This window comes from Elephas maximus, chromosome 19 (genome assembly GCF_024166365.1).
Source record: "Elephas maximus indicus isolate mEleMax1 chromosome 19, mEleMax1 primary haplotype, whole genome shotgun sequence".
NCBI lineage: Eukaryota > Metazoa > Chordata > Mammalia > Proboscidea > Elephantidae > Elephas > Elephas maximus.
The window spans coordinates 51,829,514-51,836,777 of NC_064837.1; positions in this window are offsets into that span (position 1 = coordinate 51,829,514).

Sequence of the window (7,264 nt, forward strand, 5' to 3'; positions counted from 1 at the left end):
GTAGCTAACAGATACATGAGGAAAGGCTCACGATCATTAGCCATTAGAGAAATGCAGATCAAAACTACAATGAGATTTTGTCTCACTCCAACAAGGCTGGCATTAATCCAAAAAACACAAAATAGTTAATGTTGGAGAGGCTGTGGAGAGATTGGAACACTTATACACTGCTGATGGGAATGTAAAATGGTACAACCACTATGGAAATCTATTTGGCGCTTTCTTAAAAAGCTAGAAATAGAACTACCATACGATCCAGCAATCCCACTCCTCGGAATATACCCTAGAGAAATAAGAGCCTTTACACAAACAGAAATATGCACACCCATGTTTATTGCAGCACTGTTTACAATAGCAAAAAGATGGAAGCAACCAAGGTCCCCATCAACAGATGAATGGATAAGTAAATTATGGTATATTCACACAATGGAATACTACGCATCAATTAACAGTGAGGAATCTGTGAAACATTTCATAACATGGAGGAAACTGGAAGGCATTGTGCTGAGTGAAATTAGTTGCAAAAGGACAAATATTGTATAAGACAACTATTATAAGAACTTGAGAAATAGTTTTAACAGAGAGGAAAATATTCTTTGATGGTTATGAGATGGGGAGGGAGGGAGAAAGGAAGAGGAGTATTCACTAATTAGATGGTAGATAAGAACTACTTTAGGTGAAGGGAAAGACAGCACACAATACAGGCGAGGTCAGCACAACTGGACTAAACCAAAAGCGAAGTTTTCTGAATAAACTGAATGTTTCGAAGGCCAGTGTAGCAGGGGCAGGGGTTTGGGGACCATGATTTCAGGGGACATGTAAGTCAATTGGTATAATAAAATCTATTAAGAAAACATTCCGCATCCCACTTTGAAGAGTGGCATCTGGGGTCTTAAACGCTAGCAAGCAGCCATCTAAGATGCATCAATTGGTCTCAACCCACCTGGATCAAAGGAGAACGAAGAACACCAAGGACACAAGGTCATTACAAGCCCAAGAGACAGAAAGGGCCACATAAACCAGAGACTACATCAGCCTGAGACCAGAAGAACTAGATGGTGCCTGGCTACCACCGATGACTGCCCTGACAGGGAACACAACAGAGAACCCCTGAGGGAGCAGGAGAGCAGTGGGATGCAGACCTCGGATTCTCATAAAAAGACCAGACTTAATGGCCTGACTGAGACTGGAAGGACCCTGGTGGTCATGGCCCCCAGACCTTCTGTTGGCCCAGGACAGGAACCGTTCCCGAAGCCAACTCTTCAGACATGGATTGGACTGGACAATGGGTTGGAGAGGGATGCTGGTGAGGAGTGAGCTTCTTGGATCAGGTGGACACTTGAGACTATGTTGGCATCTCCTGCCTGGAGGGCAGATGAGAGGGTAGAGGGGGTTAGAAGCTGGCGAAATGGACACGAAAAGAGAGAATGGAGGGAGAGAGAGGGCTGTCTCATTAGGGGGAGAGTAATTGGGAGTATGTAGCAAGGTGTATATAAGTTTTTGTGTGAGAGACTGACTTGATTTGTAAACTTTCACTTAAAGCACAATAAAAATTTATAAAAAAAAAAATAAGTCAGCCTCAAAGGGATGCATACTGATTACATGAAATATCTAGGATAGGCAAATGTGTAGAGATCAAACTGTATTGGTGGTTACCAGGGCCTGGTAGGGGGGCAGGGCGGGCACTGAGGTTCTGTTAAGAGCGATGGGATAATTTGGAAATGGATAATGGTCATAGTTGAATAACATGATAAACATAACTGATGTCACTGAATTGTGCACATGGTGAAAGTTGATAAAGCAAACAATTTGTTACATATGTTTACCACAATAAAGGGGGAAATATAGCATATTAAAAACAAAATACAGATTCCTGAGCCCCACCTGAGCCCTAAGGAGTCACTCTACAGAGGGATTCAGGAATTACCACTGACAGATCTGAATCGTAATAGCATGGGAGAATCTCTGCCCTAAATAATCCTTTCTGGCAGTTCCTCTATTTTCAATCTTCAAATCGGTCCTCCAGGTCTAACCTAGGCAATGAGGGTGGAAGGGAATAAACACTTACGGAAGATGGAAAGTTCTGCCATTTACCAGGTTGGCAATGTGATTGAGCCTTATATTCCTTTTCAAACACCCATTATTATCCCCATTGTACAGGCTAAGAGAGGTTAAGTAACTTGGTAGAAGCTGGATCCTCACCCAAGTCTTTCAAACTGAATCAGCAGCATAGTTCAGTAGCTGAGCAAGGGGCTTCAGACCCTGGACTACATGGGTTTGAATCCCAGCTCTACTCCATACTGTGTACTGGGCCTTCCTTAAAACAGTGCAGGGCTCAGGGCCACCCAAAGACTATGGGGCCATCTAAGACAACTGCCACAGTGTCAGCATTCTTCCTAGGCCCCATGTGATAGCACTGAAGAGAAATTTCTAAACTGAAATTTATTGATGCTCAGAAAAGAGAAGTAAGTTACAGCCCTCCATGGTCCCCTGCCCCCAACCACAGGGCTGAGGGCATGTGACCTCAGGCAAGTCCCCAAACTCTCTGAACCTCAGTTCCTCAGCAGTGTTGTTAGGGGCTGTTGAGTCAGTTCCGGCTGTATGTACAACAGAATGAAACACTCCCCAGTCGTGTGCCACCCTCACAATCATTGCTGTATTTGAGTCCCTTGTTGCAGCTAGTGTGTCAATCCATCTCTTTGAGGGTCTTCCTCTTTTTCGATGACTGTCTACTTTACCAAGCATGATGTCCTTCTCCAGGGACTGATCGCTCCTGAAAACATTTCCAAAGTATGTGAGACATAGTCTTGCTGGCCTTGTTTCCTGGGAGCACTCTGGCTGTACTTATTCCGAGACAGACTTGTTCCTTTTTCTGGCAGTTCATGTTATATTCAGTATTCTTCACCAACACCATAATTTAAAGGCATCAATTCTTCAGTCTTCCTTATTCATTGTCCAGCTTTTGAACGCATATGAGGTGATTGAAAATATCATGGCTTGGGTCAGGTGTACCTTAGTACTCAAAGTGACATGTTTGGTTTTTAACACTTTAAAGAGGTCTTTTGCAGAGATTTGCCCAATACAATGCATCGTTTGATTTCCTGATTGCAGTTTCAATGGGCGTTGACTGAGGATCCAAGCAAAATGAAATCCCTGACAATTTCATTCCTTTCTCTGTTTATCATGATGTTGCTCATGGGCCCAGTTGTGAGAATTTTTGTTTTCTTTATGTTGAGTTGTCATCCATACTGAAGGCTGTAGTTTTTGATCTCCATCAGAAAATGCTTCAAGTTCTTTTCACTTTCAGCAAGCAAGGTTGTGTCATCTGCGTATCACAGATTGTTGATGCATCTTCCTGCAATCCTGATGCCCTGTTCTTCTTCATACAGTCCAGTTTCTCAGATTATTTGCTCAGCATACAGATTGATAAGTATGGTGAAAGGATACGACCCTGACACACACTGTTTCTGATTTTAAATCATGCAGTTTCCCATTGTTCTGTTCAAACCGTTGCCTCTTGGTCTATGAACCGGTTCCATATGAGCACAATTAAGTGTTCTGGAATTCCCATTCTTGCCAATGTTATCCAAAATTTGTTATGATCCACACAGTCGGATGCTTTGCATAGTCAATAAAACACAGGTAAACATCTTTCTGGTATTCTCTGCTTTCAGCCAAGATACATCTGACATCAGCAATGATATCCCTTGTTTCAGGTCCTCTTCTGAATCCAGCTTGAATTTCTGGTCACTGGACTGCTGCAATCATTTTCTAATTATCTTCAGCAAAATTTTACTTGCATGTGATATTAATGATATTGTTCAATAATTTCTGCATTATGTTGGATCATCTTTCTTTGGAATGGGCACAAATATGGATCTCTTCCAAATTTCTTGGCATAGTGAGCACCCCCAGAGCTCTATTGAAACATCTCAATTGATAGTCTGTCAATTCCCACAGCCTTCCTCTTTTTCGCCAATGCCTTCGGGGCAGCTTGGACTTCTTCCTTCAATACCATTGGTTCTTGATCATATGCTACCTCCTGAAATGGTTGAATGTCAACCAATTCATTTGGTACAGTGACTCTGTATATTCCTTCCATCTTCTTTTGATGCATCATTCAATATTTTGCCCACAGAATCCTTCAAAATTGCAACTCAAGGGTTGAATTTTTACTTCACATCTTTCAGCTCGAGAAATCCCGGGAGTATTTTTCCCTTTTGGTTTTCTAAACTCCAGGTCTTTGCACATGTCATAATACTTTGTCTTCTTGAGCTGCCCTTCAAAATCTTCTCTTGAGTTTTTACATCGTCATTTCTTCCATTTGCTTTATCTACTGTATGTTCAAGAGCAGGCTTCAGAATCTCTTCTGACATCCATTTTGTTTTTTTCTTTCTCTCCTGTCTTTTTAATGACCTTTTGCTTTCTTTACATATGATGTTCTTGATGTCATTCCACAACTCATCTGATCTTCGGTCATTAGTGTTCAATTCGTCAAATCTATCCTTGAGATGGTCTCCAAATTCAGGTGGGATATACTCAAGATCATATTTTGGTTCTCTTGGACTGTCTCTAATTTTCTTAAGCTTCATGTTGGACTTTCATATGAGCAATTGATGGTCTGTTCCACAGTTGGCCCCTGGCTTTGTTCTGACTGATGATATTGAGCTTTTCCATTGTCTCTTTGCAGTGTACCTCTCGGTTTGTCATAATGTGATGGCTTGCATGTTGCTGTGATGCTGGGAGCTATGCCACCAGTATTTCAAATACCAGCAGGGTCATCCGTGGTAGACAGGTTTCAGTGGAGCTTCCAGACTGAGACAGACTAGGAAGAAGGACCTGGTGGTCTACTTCTGAAAAAATTGACCAGTGAAACCTTATAAATAGCATAGGAACATTGTCTGATATAGCACTGGAAGATGAGTGCCTCAGGTTGGAAGGCACTCAAAATGCGACAGGGGTAGAGCTGCCTCCTCAAAGTAGAGTCGACCTTAATGATGAGGATGGAGTAAGCTTTTAGGGCCATCATTTGCTGCTGTGGCATGATTCAAAATGAGAACAGCTGCAAACATCCATTAATAATCAGAACGTGAAATGTCTGAAGTATGAATCTAGGAAAATTGGAAGTTGTCATAAATTAAATGGAATGCATAAAGTCCTAGGCATTAGTGAGCTGAAATGGACTGGTACTGGACATTTTGAATCAGACAATCATATGGTCTATTATGCTAAGAATGATAAATCGAAGAGGAATAGCATGGCATTCATCATCAAAGAGAACACTTCAAGATCTATTCTGAAGCACAACACTGTCAGTGATAGGATAATATCCATACACCTACAAGGAAGACCAGTTAATGTGGCTGTTATTCAAATTTGCACACCAACCGATAAGGCCAAAGATGAGGAAATTGATGACTTTTACCAGCTTCTGCCATCTGAAATTGATCAAACATGCAGTCAAGATGCATTTACTAGTGATTGCAACGGGAAAGTTGGAAACGAAGAAGGATTGGTTGTTGGAAAATATGGGCTTGGTGATAGAAACGATACTGGAGATTGCATAATAGAATTATCAAGGCCAACGACTTCTGCATTGCAAAATACCTTTTTTCAACAATGTAAATGGTGCCTATATATGTAGGTAGACAACACAGAATTAAATTGACTACATCTGTGGAAAGAGACAATGAAAAAGATCAGTAGTGTCATTCTTATGTATACATATTATCTTATTTAATGGGTACTAATTTTTTAAATGGTACAATTGGAAACCCTGGTGGTGTAGTGGTTAAGTGCTACAGCTGCTAACCAAGAGGCTGGCAGTTTGAATCCACCAGGTGCTCCTTGGAAACTCTATAGGGCAGTTCTACTCAGACCTATAGGGTCGCTATGAGTTGGAATCAACTCGACAGCAGTGGGTTTGAGTTTGGATTAATGGTACAATTACCGTCATGAGGAAGTCCACAGTTTGGCTTTTTTTAAAAATATTAGAAAGGGACTCTTAGCTGAGTTTGTGCTCCGGAAGAAAGGTAAATCAAGAAAGAAGAAAAGGCAGGTAGGAAATGAAGGCCCCAACCCAGGAAACAGTGAGAAGTTGGGGGTGACAGCTATGTGACAGGCCTAGGCAGGAACTAGAGCACATTGGAGGACAGATCTCTGGGAGAGAGAGCTCTGGGGAAAATTCAGACTAACTGCTGTGGCAGGGCATTCCAGGAGAAGTGATCATATGATAATGTGAATGCATAATATCTACTAATTTGTTCTAGACAAACTGCAGAGTAATCTGGTTATTACTGCCTGGATGCAGTAACCCTACATAAAAAACCAAACCTGTTGCGGTCGAGTTGATTCTGACCCATAGCGACCTATAGGACAGAGTAGAACTGCCCCATAGAGTTTCCAAAGAGCGCCTGGTGGATTCAAACTGTTGACCTTTTGCTTAGCAGCTGTAGCACTTAACCACTACACCACCAGGGTTTCCGTAACCCTACATGGGGACTCCTAATTCCCTATTTGTTTATTAAAACACATTTTTAAGTGCATAATGCAAGCACATGGTATAAAATTCCAACGGTACAAAAGGATATATGGTGCTGCAGTCTTCCAGCTTCCCTCCCTGAAGGCAACCACCATTACTGGTTTCTTGTGTGTCCTTCCAGAGTTATTCTACACCAGTGTTTTCCAGTAGAACTTTCTGTAAAGATGGAAATAGTTTATATCTGCATTGTCCCATTTCGTAGCCATTAGCTACAAATAGCTAGTGAGCACTTGAAATGTGACTAGTGTGACTTAGGAGTTGCTGTTTAATTTTATCTGTGCTAATTTAAATTTTAAAAGCCAATGCTTTATGCATATGCTACACAACACATAGTAGCATACTGTAAAAATGGCGTGGTGGCATTAGACCTAGTCTAACTTTGTCGGGGGAGAGAGAAGCACCATCAGCATCAGCCCAAGGGTGATTCCTATGAGGCGGAGGTCAAACATACCTCCGTCCTCCAACCTTTTTACCAATTCTGACACCAGCCATCCCTCCACAGCATTTTCTACTCTGCTGGGTTCAATAATTCATTGCAATGGCCACACAGAACTCACAGACCATACTCATAGTTTTGGGATTTATTAGGGAAATAACAGGTTACAATTCAGGATCAGGAACAACTCAAGATACAGTTCTTTGGTCAGGACAGCTTCTTGGGCGTGCCTGCAGGCAGACTTCTCTCTCTCGGCTCTCAGCCCCTTGGCCCCTCAGTCAGGGCTC